Below are 25,735 nucleotides of genomic sequence, written 5' to 3'. Positions count from 1 at the left end.
TTTAAGGTGCTATTGGATTTGCTCTTTTCTACTGCTACAGACAGGCTAACACAGCTACCCATCTTGATCTGAGAGTAATTAAGTAAATACTTGAAACAAAGCTATCAGTTTAGTTAGAGCCAGCAAAAGAGGAACTGTTCAGGCTGAAAAACCAAAACTGCTGTTCCCAATCCAGCCAGTAAGGGTAGCTGTTTAACAGGACAGAAGATAAAAAAGTTGAAAGTCCATTTTAAAAAAAGAAATTTTGAAACAGAGCACTAAAATTTTGTAGTTCTTTCCTGTGCCAACTACCATGCATCTAGGAAGAATCTTATAAAGTCTGCTCGTATTTACAGGGCAGATTCAAACACAAGAAATCGTGCAATAGAACAGAGCAAGCAAAATTACTGTGGACAGAGGAGCTGTATGAAATTTTAATTCCAGGCAAGACTGTCTGCAAATTTATAGTCCAAAAAAAGATAAAGCAAAATCTAGACTTCAGTTTAGCCAACAGTTGCAAATGTTGAAAGTAACAGGCAAGCAGCAAAATAGAAGCTGCATAGCTAAAAGTATTTTTTACCAACAACATTTAGTGTTACCAATATCAGGTATTCGTCAAGTCCCAAAAAAACCCTCCAATCACCAACTGAATACTGCACAGCTCCACCACATTTTACGGTAGAATGAAAGGGTTCCCCCCCCCCATCCCGCCACCAATATCTTCACTCTAATTCTATAATATGGAGAAAAGGTGACTAGTCTTACATATGCTGTAAAGATATATGGTTCGTATCAAATAAACTATCACAAATAATTCATTTGTGTTTTGAACCTGGAAGTATGGAAAGCGCTCCAGACCTCAAAAGCAAGTAACCATATAACTGCAGAAAAGGCTTGCGGGAGGGAGGGGGCATGGATTGGGGGAAAGGCTTATAGAGCATCTGTGTAAGGATTTCATGACCTCTTTGCTCCAAAGACTCAGAAGCCTCCCTGAGACATGCAACTGAAACCCTTATGCAGAGATCCACTACATTTTACAAACAGCCTTTGTAAGTTTCACACTGGTTTGTCAAAATTGTTATTAGTGTCCTGGATATTGTGTGAAAACTGAGAACTGCTTTAATTTTTTTATTTTTCTGCTAGAGTGTTTCAGTGTTTAACAAAAGGCTCCCCATGAAAAAGCAACATTCTAAAAAATGTGGCTAAGTCCTAATGCCTTCTGTTTATTCTTGAAAAAATCAAAGGCTAGAACATTTCTGATGTTTTGGGGATAGAACCTGAAGAGGGCAGGATTTGGGATGAGAAGCAACCTCCATGGAGAATCCAGAGAATCCATCCTCAAAGCTGCCATTTTTCCAGTAGAATTCCAGAAGATATTCAGGCTCCACCTAGAGGCTGGTAACTCTATCTATTTGATTACAAAGTACGTAAATATAGCCCCCAATTAATCCTTGCATATGTTGTTTGCTCTTCTAGCTTCATCTTCCTCAGCCATCTAAAGATCTCCTGTTCCTCCAAATGTCTCTCCCCCATGCTTGCTTCCTAGAGCATCTCTGTGTGATGTCACTTCTCCCTCTTCCTTCAGCTTGTTCCTCAAATCCTAACTTTTCCATGAAGATCTGTTCCACTATTAGAAATCCTTACAATCAGTGGAGATTATCTGTGGACTCCCAACCCAAAAGAAATAATTATACTAAAAAAACTGGCCTTTGCCATAGCACTTCAGCCCATTTTCCTGACTATAATTCCAGCCAAACCTCAGAAACGTTGAGAAGCAAAATCCAAGTGCCTTCAGACTAGCTTATCTTCTACTGGAGCTTTCTCATCCAATATGACTTCAATCAGAGATCATATCTGTATGTCCCTGGCCTTTATAGGTCAAGTGCAGCACTTTAAATTGTACCGAGAAACAAACTAGTGGTGCTATAACTACTGGAGACTATGTTTGCTGCCTTCTTGGTGATCACATCACTAATCAACTTCACCACTGGTGCCAATAGCTTAGGTCAATAGCTTCACTGGTGATATAGCTTAGGTCAATAATTACAAAACATGGGTTGGAATCCCAGTGGAACAGGTGATACCTTGCAGCTCGTATGAATATTTGAGAAACTCAAACAGAGGAAAAAGTACTTCTACTGATTTCCAAACAGCTGCTGGTAAAATGCTAGTTTATATCATTTGCAACTGATGAGATTTGTCTTCTATTTTTAACCCTGAGAGACCACACATCATGGCATCAGTTTCAAACCACAACACCAACAGCAGTCACTCCAGTGCTGTGCTGAAGAGCTATCAGTGCAAGTCATCCATGATCTGCAGAAACAGGCAATATTTTTGTTTCCTGCTTTTGCCAGTCCTCATGGCAACAAGTCAGAAATACCCTCCAATAACCCAGGACACATGTCAACAAGCTTTGTTACATCTCCAGAACAAATGTTTGGCATAACAGTGATTTCACAAGCATCCAGAATGACTGCAAAAATCTGGCAACATCCAAGTATATTTCCCCTGATTTCAAAACCCAACGCTGGAGACACAAGAGAGCTCCCCCTCCCCACGTACACACTCCTGAAACTTTAACAGGTCTAAATTTAGAGCACAGTTTGGATCACAGCTCTATTTTCTCCTTTTCTGACACTGCACAAATGAAAACGAAGGCAGCCAAGCAACCATGAGCTCAGAGGTAGCCCAGCCTCATGGAAATAGAAATGGGGAATAGGTTTGTTTGGAGAGTATTACTTCAGGGCTGGCATATTCCCCCACCCCGTTTAATTTTCAGGGACCCCATCTGGGAGTAAAATCTTCCTGACTCAGTTCATCACATGTTGGGACAGAGTGGGTGGGGAAGAGAGATTGCCAGTGAGGACAGGGCAAAGAAGGGATTGCAGAGAAGAGTTCATGTTCTGCATAGCATTTTGATATGACTACACTTCCCTGCTCATGCTTTGGATGCCAGTCTACCGTCAAGGCTGTCCTTTTTTCCACTGCCCTCTGCAATTCTGTTGAGTGCATAAAATTGTTTGAATGCCTGGTTATAAAGTTGACATTTCTCTCCTCATTGAGTCCCCCTCAAAAAAGCTGATTCAACTAAGTAAAGGTAGAGTTACTGAGTGGTGAACTGTTTTGACAGGGTGCTGGATAAGATTGGAGCAGGGTCTGAACACCTGGTATAAAACAATTTGAAATTATGCATATGGAGCTTATATTGTTCAGAACTGTGTCTTTCAAACTGTAAATTCTAATTCCATTTCCTCTGATGTTGGAACTGGATTCACTTTGCAAAAGCAGTGAATCTGAAGCATCCTGTACCTTGGTATACTGGAATTTAGTTCACCTCAAAGTCTGCAAAGCAAGAAAGCAGTTGAATAGCAGTTTCACAATGAATAACAGAAAAAGCAGCATAACAAATCTTTTAAACAAACTGCTGGTCAATACTGAATTCCACTGCATCATTCCCCATGATAGAGGACTTTGAGTTAAAGAAATTCCATTGACCTATCCCTTGTTCTTTTGTACTGTTGTTTCTACTTAATGTGTTACAGATATATTATTTAAAATGTCCCCCTTTCTCCTCTGCATTTGGTTGACAGAAATGGTGAGTGACCCTTTTTTGTTGTAAACAAGCCCACTTAGATGTTGCATCATACCTGAATGTGTTTTGACTCTTGTCCTTTATAGACAGTCTACAACAGGGTTTCCCAAACTTTTCTTTCCTGTGGCCCGGTTATTTTTACACTTCTCCTTCATGGCCCACTAAAATTTGGGGGTGGAGCCAGGAGACTTTGGGGGTGGAGCCGGGAGACAGGAATTACCGGTATGTCATTTCCTGTGGTGTCAAGGACCAAGTGATGTCACTTCCAGGGCACACTGAACCAAAACTCCACCTTTTCCTGTGATGTCACTTCCAGGGCACTCCCCCAAACCTGCCTCTTCTTTGGAAGTAAATACATTTTCAGAAAAATCTCTCTGAAACTCATGCTGAGCCAAAATGGGGTGGAAAGTGGGCAGTCCTCTCTTTTCACCCCCACACCTGCATGCACCTATCTGTTTGTGTACTCTTCTCCAGCTTGCAAGCACTCCTAATGCCCATGTTCAATTGCCTACACCACCTACACACCCCTTCCTCAACAGCACTGGCCAGTGTATGCAGATGGGAGTGCTGTTGCCATTGCCATCAGGAATTCCAGCACCGTGTACCACCCACACTGGGCCCTGGCAGTTGCCCTACCTCAAAATATGCTGACATTTTTAGTAGGCCCTTTTTTCAGCTGCTGCTACTGGAACCCTGCCTCAAGCTACAATCAAGCTTGCTTGGTTTCAAGAAAATCTTTCGACAGCTATTTTTTATACTTTTATTTGGTTGAAACACTGGGAAATTGCTGTGAAAGGTAGCAGAGAATTGTACTGCAATTAATGAATTAATTTCAAGTTATATGAGGTTCATACAAGCTTTTCTGCAGTTATCCCAAAAAGAATATTTATGAGGAGCTTGCAGCTTTTTACTGGCTGTGTTTCCCATGCAGATACTTGTTGTGCAAATACTTAGCCAGTGAACTGCTTTCAACCTTTTTAATATCTACAGGAGGAGTTTAATTTTGGTGACAGAGAGCTGTTAAAAGCAGGACCAGTAAAATGGTGCCAAGTTCATAGTACCATCTCTTCCAGTGCTATTGAGATATACCACAGAAATCTCCAATAATCTCTGCCCCACACCTCTTACTCTAACTCACTCACACAGAAATCTCATAGAAGGCCACCTGGCTACAACTGGGGGTGCCAACTTTTCATTGGCAGAGCACCTATGTCTGCAACAACAGTATGATGAACAGAAAAGTTTCATCCAGTAAAAAGAGAAGGAAAGAAAGAAAGGGAAAGAATGAAATGGAAGGAAAAGAAAAGAAAGACATGGAAAGAAAGAACATAAACATCTCTCCTTAATGCAAGTACCCCTCTCAGTAACGACAGTAAAAATCCCACGCCATTAGATCCTCTCAAAAATGTTTCAAACAGCCTTAACTTCCGGTTATTCTTAGTAACTGCGCCATAAGATTCCATTTTAGTTTTCTTATTTTCATTTCCTGATGGATCTTTTCCCATTTCCAGCTCCGCAGAGGTCACCAAGATCTCTTTGTCACTCTGCCAATGTAGATTCAACTTTTCGCTAGTTTTCAGCATAAAAGCTCCCATTTGCATTTTTATCAACTCTGTTAATAAACCAAGGTCCTGCTTTAGAGAGGATATGATATCCACTGTATCTTTTTAATGAAACATTTTGCTTTGTGATGCCATTTTACTCCACAGAATAACTCAAGTCTAATAATCAAAGTTGAAAAGTAACTCAGAGATCCAGTTAGTCTATCCTTCCAAATCTCCACCAGCCGTATATCTTGATTGTTGCCATTTCAGTTGCACTCAGACAAATACAAATCTCTTTGGAATATATCTCATTTGTTCAGACCAAATTATAACCAAATAATAATCTCTTTATCACTTATTCAATCATAATCCGGGTCAATTTAAGTATCTATATTCAGTCAAATTCAGATTGTTGCAGGCATTCAAAGTTGTTCTTTTTATCTTTTGGAAGCCTGATTCACGGGAAAGTGGGGGGGAGAATTCACCTCTTTCCCTTCCTTTGAACCGACCCATTTGTTATTATGTAAAATGACCCATTAGCTGATGGTATGAAAAGCAAACTTACTTGCAGAGTAGAATTACCATGTCTGAGATAGAGGAAAGCAACACATCAAAGGCTTGTTAGCAGCAAAGAAAGCAAGCGGTCAGGTGTTCACCTCTTTCTGCCGTAATGGCGATCAAGGCAGCGGAACATTGAAGCGCACAAGAGCAGGAACAGCTGCAGCAATATCCCTGTCTTCCTGTAAAAGCCCCAAGCTGAAAGGAACCCCACCAGGGTCCCCCCTAAAGGTGCCACGTCTGTGGTACCTCTCCAACTTCCCGATTCAAGGGGGCCGCAAGAGACAAGCTCCATGGACCCCCATTGAGCTCAAGGCGACGAAACCCAGAAGTCCCGTCATTAAGTTTCTTAATTGTGAGGAGTAATACATTTAGAGTCTGTTGTAATGTTCCATTGGTCTCCTCTAAAGCATGGGTTAAAATAACATTTTTCTGTAGAATAGAGTTGGAATCTACTCACCTACAAAACTATCACAAAAAATACATTAGAATGCAGTGGATGAATACCTCTCAAGTATGGGTTAACAAAATCCTTTTCTAAAAGTAGTTCTGTCAGAGAGATTTCTACTTTGATATATTGCATAATATCACAGGCATTATTCTGAAACACTATTTCAAAAGAGAAATACAGTGGAATACAGTGGATACATAGCTCTACTTGGCGAGAATGGATTTAGCTTATGTAATGAGATAAGAAACCAATAGCTCTGTTCAGTCCCAGGGAGGTGTTTGTTCTGAGTTTCATAATAACTTGAAAGACCTGAGTCAGATTGAGGAGACAAAAGAGGAGGTCCTACAACTAATAGACGAATTAAAAACTAATAAGTCACCAGGTCCGGATGGCATACATCCAAGAGTTCTGAAAGAACTCAAAGTTGAACTTGTGGATCTTCTGACAAAAATATGTAATCTTTCATTGAAATCTGCCTCCATTCCTGAGGATTGGAAAGTAGCAAATGTCACCCCCATCTTTAAAAAGGGTTCTAAAAGAGATCCGGGAAATTACAGGCCAGTCAGTCTGACTTCAATACCAGGAAAGTTGGTAGAAACCATTATCAAGGACAGAATGAGTAGGCACATTGATGAACACAGGTTATTGAGGAAGACTCAGCATGGGTTCTGTAAGGGAAGATCTTGCCTCACTAACCTGTTACATTTCTTTGAGGGGGTGAACAAACATGTGGACAAAGGAGACCCAATAGATGTTGTTTACCTTGGCTTCCAGAAAGCTTTTGATAAAGTTCCTCATCAAAGGCTCCTTAGAAAGCTCGAGAGTCATGGAGTAAAAGGACAGGTCCTCTTGTGGATCAAAAACTGGCTGATTAATAGGCAGCAGAGAGTATAAATGGGCAGTCTTCGCAGTGGAGGACGGTAAGCAGTGGGGTGCCGCAGGACTCAGTACTGGGTCCCATGCTCTTTAACTTGTTCATAAATGATTTGAAGTTGGGAGTGAGCAGTGAAGTGGCCAAATTTGCAGATGACACTAAATTGCTCAGGGTGGTGAGAACCAGAGAGGATTGTGAGGCACTCCAAAGGGATCTGTTGAGGCTGGGTGAGTGGGCGTCAACGTGGCAGATGAGGTTCAATGTGGCCAAGTGCAAAGTAATGCACATTGGGGCCAAGAATCCCAGCTACAAATACAAGTTGATGAGGTGTGAACTGGCAGAGACTGACCAAGAGAGAGATCTTGCGGTCATGGTAGATAACTCACTGAAAGTGTCGAGACAGTATGCGATTGCAATAAAAAAGGTCAACGCCATGCTGGGAATTATTAGGAAGGGAATTGATAACAAATCAGCCAGTATCATAATGCCCCTGTATAAATCGATGGTGCAGTCTCATTTGGAGTACTGTGTGCAGTTCTGGTCGCTGCACCTCAAAAAGGATATTATAGCATTGGAGAAAGTCCAGAAAAGGGCAACTAGAATGATTAAAGGTTTGGAACACTTTCCCTATGAAGAAAGGTTGAAACGCTTGGGGCTCTTTAGCTTGGAGAAACGTCACCTGCGGGGTGACATGATAGAGGTTTACAAAATAATGCATAGGATGAAAGTAGAGAAAGAAGTCCTTTTCTCCCTTTCTCACAATACAAGAACTCATGGACATTCTATGAAATTGTTGAGCAGTCAGATTAAAACGGATAAAAGGAAGTACTTCTTCACCCAAAGGGTGATTAACATGTGGAATACACTGCCACAGGAGGTGGTGGCGGCTACAAGCATAGCCAGCTTCAAGGGGGGATTGGATAAAAATATGGAGCAGAGGTCCATCAGTGGCTATTAGCCACAGTGTGTGTGTGTGTGTGTGTGTGTGTGTGTGTGTAATTTGGGGGGGGGGCACTGTGTGACACAGAGTGTTGGACTGGATGGGCCATTGGCCTGATCCAACATGGCTTCTCTTATGTTCTTAATTCAGCAATTTCCTTTTCCATTGTGTTCTTGAAGTTCCTTTTCAGTAAAACAGCTGCTTTAAGGTCACCCACTGAATGTCCTGGAAGGCTGAAGTGTCTTTCTACAGGTTTCTCAGTTTTGTAATTCCTGATGTCAGATTTGTGTCCATTTATCCTTTGGCATAGAATTTGTCCTGTTTGTCCTATGTAGAGAGCTGAAGGGCACTGTTGGCATTTAATGACATATACAATGTTGAAAGATGGACAAGTGAATGAGCCTAAGACAGTATAATTAATGCTGTTAGATTCAGTACTCGTGTTGGCATTTGGGTTTATTGCAAGCTCTGGCACCAGTGTTCATGCTCAAAAGAGATATTGTATTATTATAGGTGAGAAGTTGTTTGAGATTGGGGGTTGTCTGTATGCAAAAAAATGTTTGCCCCCCAGTATCTGTGAAAGACAGCTGTCACTGTCCAACAGAGGTTGTAAGTCACTGATGATGCATTGAACTGCTTTGAGCTGAGAGTTGTGTGTGACCACTAGTGGTGTTCTGTTATTTGTGTTTCTTGGGCTGTCTTGTAACAGGTTTTCTCTTGGTATCATTCTGGCTTTATTAATCTGTTTCAGGTGGATACTTTCATTCCAAAAAGATTTGTTGTAGATAGAGTGTCAGTAGGATTGGAGCAACTGCGGCTGTAGCGTAGAGCCTGGTTGTATATAATTGATCATTTGGTATGTTTAGGATGGCAGCTGGAGGAATGCAGGTATGTTCGTCAGTCAGTAGGTTTCCCATATAAGGTGTTGTTTATGTGTCCATTGTGTATTTTCACAGTAGTGGACAGAAAATGTATTTGTTGCATAGATTGATTCATTGTTAGGTTGATGGTAGGGTGAAAGTCAATGAATGCCTGCTGGAATGAGTCCAGGGCACCTTTATCATGTGTCCAGACAATAAAATTGTCATCAATATAACACAGGTATAAGAGAGGTATGAGTGGATGCGGACCCTAGGAAGCATTGTTCTAAGTCAGCTATAAAGATCTTAGCATATTGTGGGGCCATGCGGGTACCCATGGCCGTACCACTGATCTGGAGGAACAATTCATCACCAAATCTGAAGTGGTTATGGGTGAGAATAAAATGGCAGTTTGGTGGCAAAGTCAGCTGTGTTCTTGTCAGAAATTATATTCCTTACGGTTTGTAATCCATCTTGGTGCAGGATGCTGGTACAGAGATTCCACTTCCATGGTGGCTAAGATAGTATTCTCTGGAAGGTTGTTCGAAGATTGTATTTTCCTCAGATAGGGACCGTTTTCACTAACTGCACTGTACTCCATATAATGATATTTCGTTTGCACAGTTAAGTGTGTGTTTTTGTGTATATCAAGTCCTCCCCCCTTTTGTGTGGCCTCCTCGTCCTGTACCTTTGGCAGTCTCCTATAGATATTTCTCCCCCTGTTTTTTGCCCAGTTCAGAAGAAGGCAATTTCATGTGATCAACATGTTTGGTCAGGAAATCCGAGATGGCCATCACACAGAACCACAAACAAGATAAAATGGCGAGGCTCCATCACTATGAAGGCTAGACTCAATCTAATAATGCAGTTCTTAGAAGCCATCAACCTTTCAAATAAAAAAGATTCCTAAGAGAGACGTTAGCCTGACCCAGAGTGATTAGCATGGGGAAAGGGAAAGAAGAAGGGCAATGTGGAAACACGAGCAGCTCAATGACCTGTGCCTGAGGTGAAGGCAGGTCATGGAATGTTTGGGCAGCCTGGCATTTCCAGAGCACCATGAATAAAACAGACAGGCATAGCCCTGCAAGGAGAGACAGGACAAGGTTCAGTCTCTCTTCCACACCTCTCCTGTACTGCTATCACTAAACTGCTGCTGGCCTCAATCTCATCACTGGCCTCAATCTCATCACTTCCAGTTCTTAAATGCAAAGACATTGCAAGATGGAAGATTTTTACAGGCCTTTCATCCCTACTAAACCCCTTCCCCCAATTATCAAAGGGAAAAGAACAAGGTACAGCAAAACCCCTTAATCTGCTGTTCTGTAGGGCCACTTAGCAGGGAAAGGCACCATATTTAATCATAGGTTGGTGACAGTTTCTTCCATTGCAAGCCTACCCTACCCTTGACAACTAAAACATAACTGCAAAATCCATTAACTTTATTTCTGATGTCAACATAGGTTTCCTTTTTGTAAAGAATTAATGAGGCTGCCACTCTACCCCAGAAAGGAGTCAGAAAGATGAAGCATATTCTAGAATTAGAAGTAGAAAAAGGGGGGAAGGGGCAACTTGCACAGTGAAGCCAAAACAGTAATCTAGTCATATAAGCCTTCCAAACATGGGACAATTCTAAGGCAACAAAGGATATTTGACAGGCACTCCCAAAATAGATATAATCCTACTTGGATAAGCAGACCTCTCTACCGTCCTGCAAAATGATATAAAACCTTAAGAGTCAATTTGCTCAGTAAATAGAAATACACCCAAAAAGTTGGGGGGGGGCAGTTTCCTATGCAAAATGAAGTAGCTTCCTATGTCCCAACTCTGAAAATAACAGATGCACTTATTCTCAGTCTGGCTTCATAATGGTTAAAAGAGGGCATTCCACTCAAAATGCAAAAAAAAAGCATAATAATGTGTGATGTCTTCTAAGGAAAAATGGGAACAGAAAAAAAAAATTCTCAACAAAGCCAAAAAAGTGACCATGATTGAATCTGTAGCTAAAAATACCTGGAACTCAAGACTTGAACGCATAATAATAAATCTCCCCCTGGAGAGAAAAACCCATATTAAGTGACAATGTTGACATGAGTCCCCTAGCCGAATGCCAGAATCAAAACAAACAGGCATAATTACTGCAAATGTAATGACTAATGCCATTCTCCAGAGGGGTCAATGTGTCCATCAAACCCTGCAAGCCAGGGTTCTGTTTTCCCCAAGCAGGCAGAGGACTATAGGGTTTCCATCACCTCAAGACACCCTACTTTAAACTGTCTATTACAGGCCATTCCAACAGTGCAATCCAGGGAGGATGGATTGCAGAGAGACTATATATCAATTTCCAAATCCATGGACAGACTTTTGCAAGCGCTGCTTCCATCCCTCCTTGAATTTATGGCAGGAGAACAGAATGTGAAACAGGTTGGCAAAGGCCTGCCAACACATTCGAGCTATTTGCTATGATTCATTAGCCCAGCTTCCAGGTGTTCCTTCTTCAAAGTCCAAATATAAGAAGCTATTTAAAAGCCAATTGAGAAAGGATCGTGAAGCACAGAAGTGTTGAGATCTGGTTAGTGCAATACACAGAGCACCACACAGCAGTGGAAGACATGGAAACGGCTTTCTTTTTCAGCGCTGCCCATACCCGACAAAAGGATTCCGGGGTCAGCAAGTTTCACTAAGTAACCTATTTTATTATGTCAAAACCTTGCCTTAATTCTGTTCTGTGTTGTTTTTTGTTGCCACTAAGAAGTTAACTTGATTTTCTGAAACCAAAACAAAAAGGCAGAGGTCAAGTAGAGGACAGAATACAAAGGCTGAGAAAACAAAACAGATATTGAAAATATAAAAGAAGCTACCTGAAGGGAAAGATGGTAGCCAGGGCAGGAGCAGGCCAAATGAAAACCCATTAAGGACCCAGGAAGATTTTAACAGGAACCAGTGACCCAGTGGGGAAAATGGTGGTGGTTGGTTGTTGTTTTTTTGTCATCCAAAGGTTATTATAATTCAGTTTTCTGCATCCCTTTTGATAGGGTTACCAGCTCCGGATTAGGAAATACCTGGAGATTTTGGAGATGGAGCCTGAGGAAAGTGAGGTTTGAGAAGGGAAGGGGGGGCCTCGGGGGGCACAGCTCCTCTATTAAAAAACCCCTTCCCCCAGTAGGGCCCCTCCGTTGGAAAGCCCAGCGGGGGGGGTGGAGTTTGCACCGAGGGCTCCTTCCTTCTCTCACACCTTTTCCTCCCATTTGCCCCCCTGTGGGTGCCACCGCTACCAGGCGCACCCAAGAGGAGCGGAAGCAGCAGCTGAAGCAGCAGAGCCATTCATTCTGTGGGGCTGCCTGGCAGAGTGTCTCCTTCCTCCTCTCCCTCCCTCCTTCTCTAATAACTCAGGACTTGGAAGAGGCAGATCCAGCCGCCGGGGTCTTCTCGTGAATTGCAGGGCTGCTTGGCATTGTGTCTTCTTCCTCCCCTGCAGAAGCGCAATAGATAGAAGGACAGACAGAGGGAAAGACAGAGGGTTCTCTCAGAGAACAGCAGCGCAAAAGACAGGGGGACAGAGTTAGAAAGCAGCAGAGAGAGAGAGAGCAACAGCTTAATGAGTGTACACTTTTGCAAACTGAGATTGGTTTTCCAGCTTTCCCCCAAAGCATCCTGGGGATTGTAGTTTGGCAAGAAAGCTAAGTGGGAGAAGTGTCTGCCCATTAAAGTCTGAGACAGAGTAAGAAAGTGGCCAAGTGTGAGAGAAAGAGAGAAAAGCAGCACAAAAGACAGGGGGGACAGAGTGAGAGAGCGGCAGAGAGACAGAAAGCTGGAGAGCGAGAGCCACACCTGCGCCCCTCCCCCACCAAATTTTTCAGCTCCTGGGCCCCTCCACCCAAAATTTTATGGCTACGGGCCTGAACTTCAATGTGGACTTTAATGCCACAAAGCATACTTCCCAAAGCAGGCATTTTCTCCAAGTGGACTGATTATCTTTGTCACCTGGATATCATTTGTAAACCTCAGGAGATCTCCAGTCACTACCTGGGGGTTGGCAATCCTGCCTTTAGACCACTTTGTCTGTTGGTAGGAGGAGGTAGCATGTCCAAATGCACCCCTGAAGAAAGGTCCCTGGAATCTAGAAACTGAGTACATTAGTAAGAAATGTGCTGGCTCTACTTGCCACATTAGTCTTCCACAGGAAAAGATTTATTTTAAATGGAAAAGGATTCACACTCTAATTTCACAGTCTAAACTGGCCTCCTCCCCACAAACAAAAATTTTTGATTGTGGTAGTTTATATGTACAGTTTATATAATTAACTATTTGGAAAAAGGTTCCTCAAGTCATTAACAATAAAATCTGAAAGAGTAAGATTTTTTAATTTACTCAAGCATGTCTTACTTGCTTTTTTAATGGCACTGTATGCATTCTAACTCTGTTTTTAATTGTTTTAATAATGTGTTGGGGTATGATTTTAATAATTGTAAAATGTGCCTTTTTAATGTACGTTTTAAATTGTTAGCTGCCTTCTGCAGCCCTTGTGAAGCAGAAAAGGAAGGAAAGGAAAGATCCCCTGTGCAAGCACCAGTCGTTTCCGACTCTGGGGTGATGTTGCTTTCACAACGTTTTCACAGCAGACTTTTTATGGGGTGGTTTGCCATTGCCTTTCCCAGTCATCTACACTTTCCCCCCAGCAAGCTGGGTACTCATTTTTCCGACCTCAGAAGGATGGAAGGCTGAGTCAACCTTGAGCCGGCTACCTGAAAACCCAGCATCTGCAGGGAATCGAACTCAGGTCATGAGCAAAGCTTAAGACTGCAGTACTGTAGCTTTAACACTCTTTTTCTAATTCTATGACATAGGACAGGTAACACAATTTTGTTTAGTAAATTCATCGTGCAAACTTCTACAGCCTTTACTCTCAGAAAGTGGTTTAATACAGATGTCAGTACATAAACTGAATATGCTCATTCATCACAGCATTTTCCATCTTTCAGAGACAGCTATCGGTTCCTCAATACCTGTATCTGTCCAGCCATATCGGAAACAGCAATCTGGGCTCTCACTTGGGTGACGCACTCAACTAGTATAGCTACTGATTCTTCCTGACTTGAAGTCATCATGCAATCTTTCAGGTTCCATGTAAGCAATGCAGAGATTTGGGAAAGGGGTACAGCTCAAAGGCAGTATGGCAGAGCATATGCCAAATTCATCCCTTGGCATGTCCAGTTAAAGGATCAGGTAAAAAGCAATATAAAAGATATGAAGAGCCACAGTCAATCAGACTGGACAGTGATGACCTTGATATGCCAACAGCCTAGATCAGTGTAGGACAGGTTCAAGAGGGCTCACAAACCAATTAAACAGCAATCTAGTAGAACAGAAAGGTTCACAAGACATCTACAAAAAAAAAGGCATTCTAGAATGGACAAAAACTTGAACAACCTACACACAAAAATAATTAGAAGAGTCGTTTTATGCCCCACCCTTCACTACCTAAAGTGTCAAGCATGGGTAGTTCAAGAATAGACTCCTTTGTTTTTAATCAAGGTTAGGTCTTTATTGAAACTCCATGTTGCAGATAGGACTCTGCCTTTGAGAAGACTACAAAAGGTACGATTACATTCAGCTATATAGATACAAACAGACACGTTTCGAATTCAGAGTTCAAAGGGCAAAGCAGTAATTTTCTTTTACCTAACCATAGCCTTCTAATGCCAGCCTGTAACCAAGATAAGACCAAGTGAAGCCTGGGATTCTTAGGGGGAGTCATCCATCTGATGAAGTCTGCTTAAGAGCATACTAAAGTTAACATTCTGAATAAAACTTAGTAGGTCTTAAAGGTGCACTTTTCTACTGCTTTGTTCTTAAGGGGAGTGTTAGTATTAAAACAAAGCGAGACACATCCTTCAAATAAACATCCCTTGCCAGATGGCTCCAAGAACATGAGAAGAGGGGGGTTTTAACTGAATGATACTCAGGACCATTACTTGACCAAACTTCAACCATTTTCCCCTGATTAAATCAGAGTGCTTGACATAAAGGAGTAATGGAGTAGCTTACTATTACCTCCCCTTATTCTCTCCACAACAAGCACCTTGTGAGGTAGGTGGGGTTGAGACAGCTGAGAGAACTGTGACTGATCCAAGGTCATCCAGCTGACTGTATGTGAAGGAGTGGAAAATCAAACCCAGTTCTTCGGATTAGGGTCTGCCAGTCTTTAGCCACTACACCAAACTGGGTCTCTGTGTACAAAAGTATTTTAGAAGGCCTGAACTCTTCCATCCATAACTCACCAAAATGTATTTTCTAAGTTTGTAAACAGCATATTAAACTGCCTGCAGTTCCCATCACTCTTCTTTCATTTACTTCCAAATTACATCAAACGGTGCAAAACTTATTTATGCCAATTCAGCAGTGTGTGCACACTGCTAAAAGTTTCTCTTTATTTTTCAGCTCTCCACACCATACCCTGTTGAACATAATCTCTCTCATCATCCAACATCTTTCATATTTTAATTGACATGACATGACATTAGACTTGATGCCCCCATCTTGTAGTTGATGCACTCTAATAGAAAAAGGCAGACTAATTACTACCACAGTTTTCTAAGTGAGAGCAAAACTCTATTAAAAGCCTAAAGCAATGTAAAGGTTGAGAACCTAACTTCATGAAAGGCAAGCGCTGCCGAGTTAACATCCTTCTGCTAGCTGAAGGGATGCCTAGAGTGGATGCTCTCTTATTACATTGCATGGTATACTTAATATTAAAATATGATATTTCATCCTTTGCTTTTGCTATCCAACACCAGCAAAAAAGAAAAAAATGGAAAGTCACAGCCAGTGAACAAGTACTAAATCGCTAGATTTGTAGCCTACCTTGTCCCAAGGACTTGAAGGAAGGATGACAGCTAGTTGGGTTTATAAAATTTGAGGGACATTAGGAAATACGAAGGCATCATTATGCCAGTGTGTTTAGTAATGATGAATCTTCCAGCAATCAAGCCAATAAGGGGATGGTGCTGTCAAAAAACTGAGAAATGAAGAGCCACTACTGTTCGTTCCTAAATTGCCTGGGGCCTGGTTGAATGAATCTTCCTAGTAGTGTTAGGTGAACCCTCTAATCACTTGGAATTTTCTTCTCTTGCAAGTACCATTCCCTCTGCTCTATTTGCTACCAGTTTTTGACACACTGTTATCTGGATTGTTTGTGAGACTTTATCTGAGGGAGACTGCCCTAGGGACATGCTTGCCTTGCAGCTAGAAAAGGTTATATTTGTTAGTCTTATGTTCTTTCCCATTTAGAGCTGATACCAAAAAGTATAAGGCTCATTTTTATGACACTCAGAACAGGATGGTCACAACATGACAATCTTTAGTCACAGACTGTAAGTTATTTTAATGCCCACTGCCACCAGGCGAAAGAGTTTGTTCTGCTTTACTGTTTATGCAACAGACTTCAAGATATAATATTTTGTGTGTAGATACTGTAGAGTGCTACCGGGATGGGGATATTCTAAAACAAAAACAGAGTTGGCACGTGTTGTCTGGCCTTCCAAGACTAAAGGAATGCTGTGGAATCTGATGCTTTGGGCCTCAGCCTGCCTTCCTAGGGTACCTGAAACCCTACAGCTGCTGCTGATGCTACAGATGATAAGTAGGAAGAGCTCAGGTTCTCCTCTAGACACACTGGCTCACCTGTACAACAGCTGGGAGACAAAACAACATGCATGCAATCCTGCCAAATGCGGCCTACAGATGGTAACAGCTCCCTCTTTATAAAGAGCCCAACCTCCACTTGGCAACACAGGTTCCAGGTATTTGTTTTCACAACACAGGCAAAACCCACTGGAAAGTAAGAAGCAGCTACCACCACCCATCTTGTGTTATGGGCAGGGATGTATTATAACAGCACACACATGTGATTTGCAGCAATAATGGCATTGCTGTACCTTTTTGTTGGGCTTTGCATGCTCCAGCTGTGTCACATGGCCAAAAAGGATAACATTCTGGACAGGCAAGCAAAATTCTGACAAGATGAGGCATCTAGTTGTAGTAAAGTCAGTCTTCTACTATCAGCAGACTGTCTGTTCTCAGATTTGCTCAGGATAATTTATTATCTACAGTCCGCCTTTCTTGCTGAGGCTAGACTACAGAATAGAAAATGACACAATCAGACATCATAAAACCATGAACAGTGCAATAGGAAAATGAGTACAGAATTAGAAAATAATGTGAAGAAACCATAAGGCATAAACCATGCAAAAAGTGGAATTACAGATATAGAAGATGATGTAGTAAAAGCAAGCTGAAATATACAATAATCATTGCAGTGGACTACAGTCCTCTTTTCATGATGAAGGCACCCTCTTGAATTTTTCCATTCTACTCAAGTTCTAATTCCTTCACTTCAGCACAATGACTGCTTCACTATTATCCCTCTCCTCCTTCCTCCTACCAACATGTCAGTTTGGCCATCCAGATGATGACCTACTCATGCCAAGATTGCTCCTGCAATCCTCTGTTAGCAGAAGCTAAGGAATTCTCCAGCACAGGAGCCAGTGGTGTAGGATTACAAACAAATCCAGGAGAGCCATTCCTTCCTAAATTCTCTGGTAAACAGCTATCTATAACCTCTTACAGCTTTCAGCGGAATATGGTGCCCAGTGGAGGACTTAACTACAGAGCAGCTATACCAGCTATACCAAGGCCCATGCTGGGCAGAGCTCCATTGCTCCTGGAAGAGGTGGGGAAGGAGCTGGGTCCATCTCCTCTGGTTCCCCTGCCACAGGTCCACATCCTCTTTGTCTTTTTGGCAGTAGGAGAAGCAGTGGATGCCAGGCATTGAGGGGCTCCTCGTGGCAGTCTTCATCAGTTGTAAGGCAGGCCCCCACCATCACTGTACTCAGTACTGATGGCACTGACTGATGATGCCCTCTCTTTGCCAGTTCACACAGTAAAATCCAGCTGGATTGTGCATTGAAGGTGGATTATGGCACATGGCACTGTGCACCGAATGGACCTCCCTGATGCTCCTGGTAAGTCTCCCAACCCCCACCAGTTGGAGAATTATTCCCAGGAGGTACCTGGCAACCCTGAACTAAGTGACATCTTCTTATCAGTGACAACCCAACATAAACTGCATATTGAACTAGCAATAAGCTCCCTGAAAGTTTCTCAGACATTTTCTGGTGCTTTTTTAAAAACTTCCTTTACATCCTGCTTAACCCAGACACTAAAAGGGAGATTGGGAAGGACAATATTCTAGGCTGGGCTTTTTTTCTAGGGAAAAACGGCAGAACAGAGTTCTGGAACTCTGTAGTGGAAACAAAATTCTCAAAAAATGTTTAGAAGTTCATGAGGGGTATCTGTGTGTTTCTCCTTCATTTCCCTCTTGAGAGTTCCAGAACCGCTCTTTCCAGGAAAAAAACCCTGATTCTAGGTGCCTGGTTGCCCTGGGGGGCCCTGAAGGTGGATAAGAGGCATGTAATTTGCTTTCAGATGAAGTTTAAGTTGCTGATATGAGGTGCACCCAGAGGGAATCTTTGCCTGGCAAGCCCCATGGAGGTACTTTGCAGGCTTTATGTAACCCATAACTTTACAAGCAACTCCCATCGTTAGATCAACAGTCTGCCTCCCATTCCTAAAGGAATATAACAAAGACACAAAAATGTTGATTAAAAGCTGCTTCTTCATGATCATGGAAAATTCTCATAAGGAATAGCGTCTAGATAAGCAATAAACGGAAGGCCAAAGGTCATACTTATACTCTGCTCAACTAATTTCAACGGCACTATAAAATGGCATTGAACAACAAGTTAGCACTTGCTCATCAAAGAGCTGAAATATTCTCATCAACACCTCTGCCTTGTTATACACGCTTAAACCAGTAAGTTAAGGTTATTTAAGTAGCACTGCAGCAGTGATTATAAAAGCATACTTTGTTCTTCTCAATACACCTTCAGGTCTAACTGGGTGATCTTATCCTGGAGATACATCTGCTGGGTGGGGAAACAGAATCACCAGTAAATTCCACTCTGTGGCTGAATGCAACGTTATGCCATTATAGTGGATTGACATTGGCACAACATTACTGTTGTGCCAACATAAACTTGGTGTAGCTGCCAAGCTAGCACAGGTTGCCAGAGGAAAGCCAAGGGCCAACCAGCCAAAAGTTTCCCACTGTTAACTGGGAATTGTAATAATAACCTTGTGAGAATTAACACAAGGAATACCCCCAAAAAGTGTCTTCCTAGAGTAGTAGAAAGTATGAGAGAGATGAGGTGGCTTGACTATCCCTCAGAAAACTTGGAGTAATGAGTTTAAATCTGATAAACCCAAGACCAAATTGCCATGCAGCCCCTGCGGTTCAATGGATGCAATCGTTACTCCTCTGCAAAGCTCCACCCCCTCAATGGTTACTCCTATCCAAAGCTCCACTTATTGCTCAGACACAAAGTAGGCCTGTTATGATAGCACACAATCAGACTGCAGAATTTGGCTGATGGGGGCCAAAGTCAGAAGCTTAAGGACTCCACACATTAACACCTCATTGGTAAATCCAGAGTGTGCTATGAGCAGGAGCTTATGTGATGCATCCACTGCAAATCAGCCATGCCACATGGCTTTGGAGAAAATAAACACAGTGCTGCTGTAGTCAACGTGATCTGGGATAAAATTCCTTCCCTGTCCCAAATACAGAGATTAGTAAATCCTGAAGTAAACTATATTCAAGGTCTTCTCAGAATATCATTACAATCATAATCACAAAAGCAGGCAAGAGGGGATTCTAAATTTGTTTTTACATCGTAGCACCTGAGATCAGCACTGCAAGCTTGAAAAGCCAAGTTCAGCTCCCCCCCCCCACCCCCCCCCAAAAAGCTATATATACAATTCTGACGAAGCCTTCTGTCCTCTATCTGGCTCATAGCCTCTTTCTAAGGCAACCCAGTTTGGATTTCATAACCGACTAACCACAGATGTACTTACTAACAACCCACTTTTCCTGTCCTAGTATAAGTGGTTGTAGGCTATCGTTCAAACTATTAGTAAAATCTCAAATGTCTACTCAACCGTATCCTCAAGTAGCAGGTCTGGCAGAGAACCCTACCTGTATCTTTGAAGACATTTGCCAGTCAGATGAGAACTCGATACTTCATTGGTGCAAATAAGTGAGTACCATATGAGTACCCAACGTTTTTTTGTAAATTTACTAAGTGGTAAATTTTATATAACTGTAGTTAAGAATAATATGCCCTGTCCTGGATGGGCCAGGCTAGCCCAATCTCAGTAAATTTCAGAAGCTAAGCAGAGTCAGCCCTGGTCAGTATATGGATGGGAGCCCACCAAGGAGTACCAGGGTCACTATGCAGAGGCAGGCAATGGAAAACCACCTCTGAACGTCTCTTGTTTTGAAAACCCCATGGGGTCACCATAAATCAGTTGCAACTTGATGGCAAAAAAGTACAGAGTGAGGTACAAGGATCTTGTGTCTCTTGAAAAGGATCAATCAATTCATGCCAGTTTACAATCAGCACTCAGTTTAAAGCACCTTGGCATCATGTGCCCACCTTGAAGTCTATTCTGCCCAGCCAAATAGGTTCAAGCCCCTTTTTTCATTATCTGCCAAACTAGTCCATTTTCATTTAGCCAGGTTTCTCGCCATAGAGGAACCCAAGCAGCTCAAGTAGAATGAAATCTCTCCCTACTCCTTACACTGCCCCACAGACTTCCTTTCTTTTTTTATCACCACCAGGATTTTCATCTCCTCTTCCCAATTACATTTTTGTAGGGGGGGAGGAATCATTATTTCCAAAGAAAAATCTCTGAAAAGTTCAAGGTGTTCCTACCAGTCCAGAACACAGCTTCCAATATGACACATCCACACTTTTAGAGGAAACGCTGCTCTGAAATTAAACAGAACAAAAGTATGACCTATTAGCAAAAAATGGAATAATTAAAATTACCTAAACACAGAGCATCTTGCAGAGCACCGAATTTCCTAAAAATGCAAAACTCAAGAGTGCAACTGCTGAGTTCACCAGATTTTTGTTCTCACAGAAATGGCAAAGCAATCAAGGCAATTGTGCCTTCAGGCTGCCACACAGGGTGCTGAACCATCAGATCAACACATGAAGAGCCAAAGTTTTAAGCAGCTGCTGCTATTGCAAATGATCACTAGCTACTATAGGCTTCCAATCAGTTGACAGCTGTCTGGAAATTGGTGTACTGTCTACGATCCCATATAACCCTAAACACACAGAGAGACACACAAATGGGAACACACAAGAAATAGCTTTCTATTGTACAGAGCTGACTTATGTATCTTGAACTGTAAATAGATTTGCCAGTTCCCAGGTGGGGGCAGGGGATCCCCTGGTTTGGAGGCTCTCCCTCCACTTCAAGGTCATCAGAAAGTGAGGCGGAGGAGGGAAATGTCTGCTGGGCACTCCATTATTCCCCATGGAGACCAATTCCCACAGGATATAATGGGGAATTGATCCACAGGTATCTGGAGCTCTTGGGAGGCTGTTTTTTTGAGGTAGAGCCACCAAATTTGCAGCATAGCAACCAATACCTCTCCTCAAAACACCCTCCAGGTTTCAAAAGGATTGGACCAGGGATTCCAATTCAATGAGCCCCCAAAGAAGGTGCCCTTATCCTTCATTATTCCTAATTGAGGGAAGGCATTTAAAAGGTGTGCGATCCCTTTAAATATGATGGCCAGAACTCCCTTTGGAGTTCAGTTGTGCTTGTCACAACCTTACTCCTGGCTCCATCCCCAAAGTCCCCAGATATTTCTTGAATTGGACCTGGCAACCCTAACTGTAAACGTTATACTAAGTCAAACTGGATGATATTTCAGTTGAGGGACACATATGATCTAACTAAGAGGCATCAGATCTATTCTCCAAGAGCCCCATTTGGAACACTCTATTTATGAGAACCAAATGCTCAAAGGGGTCTCGAATGAGACAAATCATGTGTATCTGCTTTATAACTGTTATCAGTAGGTATGCTTGCAAATGCACCTTTTAATACAAGGAAAAGTACAATTGAAAATTTTGCAGAAATGCATTCTTTACATCCTACAGTCCTTGCAAAAGTGAAAAATACCCAGCCATTACTTATATTTGATCTGAACATGTTCTGTTGCTCTTAAGAGAAAAAAACACCGTGAAGGTGTTTAACATTTCTTCTTTTAAAACAATTAAGACTTTTATTATGGGAAAATATTTTTCCCCACTTTCTGTACAATAGTGAGGATCCATAAACACGGGAAGCATGTCAGATTCCTTTTTTAAAAAAAGATGTTTACCATTCAGAATGACCAGGTTGAGTCCCAAGACAAGGCAGATACTTTTAAGGAAGAAGGCAGCTGGGCCCACAGTCATGCCTTTCTATACCCAAATGGCTCAACTCCTGTTGCATTCTGCCCATTAACCCACAATGCTGTCAAGCTTCTTTACAACCAACTTTAAAAAAAAAAAAAAAGCAGTAGGAACAAAGAAAGGGAATAATACAAAAACTAAATAAGCCAGCAACCAAATCAACAAACTAGAACACAAATAAAATCTGAAAAAGGAAGCCATAAATAAAAAGTTCTGGGGGTACCATCAAAAGGGAGTACAATTTTTTTAAAAAAAACAAACACTATTCACCTAGTGCCTGAACTTCAGCAAAGGAGATGTCAAGCAAGTAGTTGCCAAGAATTCCCTAGATAAGGTGCCACAAAAAATGTTCTGCCTCTAGTAACTACCTGTCTTCCCTCCAAGGCCAGGAGACGAGGCCTCCTGGAAAAAACAGACCTTATCAGCCAGGCAATTTGTATGGAATGGAAGATGTATGGCAGGAAGTCCTACAATTGCTCCAGTTCTGGGATGTTCAGAGTTTTAAGCAAGGTCTTTTTTTTTTTTTAAGAAACAGTCTACCAGGAGCTCATTTGCATAGTAGGCCACACCCCCTGATATCAAGGCAGCTGCATTCCTGTGAGTTCCTGCTCCAAAAAAAAAAATTTAAAAGCCCTGGTTTTCAGACTACAATCTTAACACTTCCTTGGAGTATGCCCCATTGAATAAAATGGGATCACTTTGCAGCAGCCTTGTTTAGGATTCCTCCCTAAAAGACCTAACCAGTAGATTTAATTGGTACCTACTGGCTCTTCAAGCACTGGTGCATTAATGGAAAAATATTTGTTTGCATTTACATTTGGCGATAAAAAAGTTCAAAGGAGGCACTGGCTTTGTTGCTGTTGCAACGTGTGACTTATCGTGACCCTGCAGGTGTAATCCTGGTATTCCTTGGTCTCCCATCCAAATACTAGCCAGGGCCAACTCTGCCTAGTTTCCAAGATCTGATAAGATCAGGCTAGCCTGGGTTTCTCTTTTTAGTGGTCATTATTAACACATAAAAACAAGCAATTCAACCACGTTGAAGAATGCCATCTGGTATATTCTGTTTCGAATACTGCGTTTTTAGCATGGCTGGTTTGATTGTCTATTCTAGCACTGTTAAGGTTACCGCTTTTGTTTTATTACTCAACAGACTACTAAATATTGTGTGATTTTATTTACGTGGACTGCCTTGGGAGCCTTGTTGATATGAGCTGGTATAAACATCTTAAAGAAATCAGTCTGCCTTTGATGGCTAGAAACTCTGTCCCTTGAACAGCTATGCATTCACAAATGCCATTTATCAGGTGTTATAAAAAATGTAATCCTAAGCGTGTCTACCAAGAAGTACATCCCATTTCATGCACTGGGTCTTACTCCCAAGCAACTGTTGTATGGATTGCAGTCTGTATCTCTTTAAGAAGTTTCAGTATATGCAATTATCAAAGACGCAGATCCTCTGTCAGGATAAACCCAATACGTCTAGTATACAAAGGATCCCCGAAGGCATAGCATATCTTTTTCTGCATCTTCACATACATTTAGTGTACATTTTATAAACTTTCCCTTCCAATTTTACAGCTTAACACTAGGGGAGCCAACACTCCCTTTAAGTGAGACAATGAGTAGCAATGGGCATTTGAAGCACTTCTTGGCATGGAGGTGAATAGCATTACCTGGTGCATACCATACCATTAAGCCACTATTAAAATGACAGTAGAAAGAGTAAGAGTCCAGTAATACCTTTAAGACTAACAAATTTTGTGGCAGGGTATAAGCTTCTGTGAGTAACTTCCTCCTTCCACAGATACTTCAGATTCTTCAGGTATCCGAGAAAGTGAGCAGTGATACACGAAAGCTCATACCCTACCACAAATTTTGTTAGTCTTTAAGGTGCTACTGAAATATTTTCTACTGCTACAGACAGACTAACATGGCTACCCAACTTGATCTATTAAAATGACACTACATTTTTTCTCTAGGCAGCTGGCAACCCTATTAGCCACAACACTGAACACTTTTTTGATGTTAACTGTTTTTAAAATGGCTCTAATCCCAGGATCTATTAAGCTTCAGACCGGTCAGGGTGCACTTTTAATTCCATTACCGCTGCAACAAGTAGTTACAGTACCTGAGCAATTGATTGAAGTTTACAATTCAATTGTTGTCATAACTTCCACAACAGTGAGGAATCAAATGGGAAGTCATTACCAAGTTTCAGTGCAATCCTCTGGGATGACTAATGATCTTGACAGCCACGTGCTCAGAATGAAGTTTTTTGTGTTAATTATACAGCTATTTTTAGCCACAGACAAGGTGGGCCCCACAGTACCCTCCTCATTACCCATGTCCCCTTCCAGGGGATTTCTGAAGCCCAGCAAAAGCTAACCCCACCTGTTCCAGGATACCAAACATCTCCATATTATTACAGAAAGTTAAGGCATGCCTCAACCAATTACTCACAAGTGATATCTCTGTGCTCTTCATCAGCCTATCCTTCCCTGCTGGCTCCTCAAGGAGATATGAATCAGTCTACTAGAGAGCCCCTTTTTATTTAGGGAACATACTCGTGGGTGTGGCTAAGACAATCAAGCAACTCTGCTTTGTATTTTTGGCTCTCGGAGCTATAGGCAACACTTTATCACACTCCCACATTCACACCTGTAAATATCTCAGTGTACCTCACCTCCTTGACATAGGCAACAGACTAGAAGGGCTCATGGCACAGAAACAGGTTACTCTACAATGCCACAATACATTTGGTGTCATTTTAATTCTGCCCACCATCAGAACGGCACTTCGAAAATTTTATTTTCCTATTCTGAGTTCGAACCAAAGATTTAACATTGGGACCCACCCACCCACCCCAAAAAACCCCTTTCAAATAACTCTTTCTCTTTACAGTACTTATACAATAATTTGACCAACGAAAAAAAGGCTTCTTGCAGGAGTCACTTCAGGTATTAATAAATTTATACTGTCGAGGGTTTTATACCATCACTTAAGGAATGAGTATAACTAGTGGACTGAAGTTCAACCATGTGCAAAATGCACTGTACAATTTGTACCCACCCAGAATTTTGAAGCAGTTATAAAATCTCTTATCAACTAAGATAGTGTCATGCCTCTCTGCAATACTTTGCAGCTCCTCAAAATGGATATGCAGAATCTATTCAGGCAAATGCAATTTTGAGCTGTATCAACAGAAGCAGGCCTCAGATTCAGCAGGAGCTCAGCTCCTGAACCTTTCTGATGGTCTCCCCCTCCTCCCCACCTACTTTGTCCATTGAATAGTAGGTAAAGCTGCATAACAATCCCTGGATTAGGAGAGCGAACAGCCAGCCAGACACCAGGGGCTTTGCCATTCCCCCAGCAGCCCTCATTAAACCCTGGAGAAGCCCACGACAACCTTGGGCAGTGGGTGGCTTGTTGGCCTTTTGACTGGGGGGGGGGGCAGCCCAGGAGAGCAAGGCCTGCTTGGGCTGGCTGGACCTCTAGCAAGTCCAAGCAGGCCTTGCTTGCCTTGGGCTCTCATTTCTTGTATTGGGTTGCTTTTGGCTG

At 42.0% G+C, this 25,735-nt stretch overlaps 1 protein-coding gene across 6 annotated transcripts in view; it reads right to left on the bottom strand.

The window, feature by feature from the left end:
- Positions 1 to 25,735, bottom strand: part of MITF (melanocyte inducing transcription factor) — a 191,040-nt gene that overhangs the window by 144,046 nt on the left and 21,259 nt on the right. The window contains exon 1 of one of the 6 annotated variants that reach the window (XM_060239536.1): positions 24,638 to 24,710. The exons of the other annotated variants lie outside the window; for them this stretch is intronic. The gene's annotated coding sequence lies outside the window, so the exon portion shown is untranslated. Of the gene's footprint in view, positions 1 to 24,637; positions 24,711 to 25,735 lie in introns of those variants that run through there. 6 annotated transcript variants of the gene reach the window in all.

Source organism: Heteronotia binoei, chromosome 5 (assembly GCF_032191835.1).
Source record: "Heteronotia binoei isolate CCM8104 ecotype False Entrance Well chromosome 5, APGP_CSIRO_Hbin_v1, whole genome shotgun sequence".
NCBI lineage: Eukaryota > Metazoa > Chordata > Lepidosauria > Squamata > Gekkonidae > Heteronotia > Heteronotia binoei.
The sequence above is the reverse complement of the archived record's forward strand: the minus strand, read 5'-3'. Positions and strand labels throughout refer to the sequence as shown.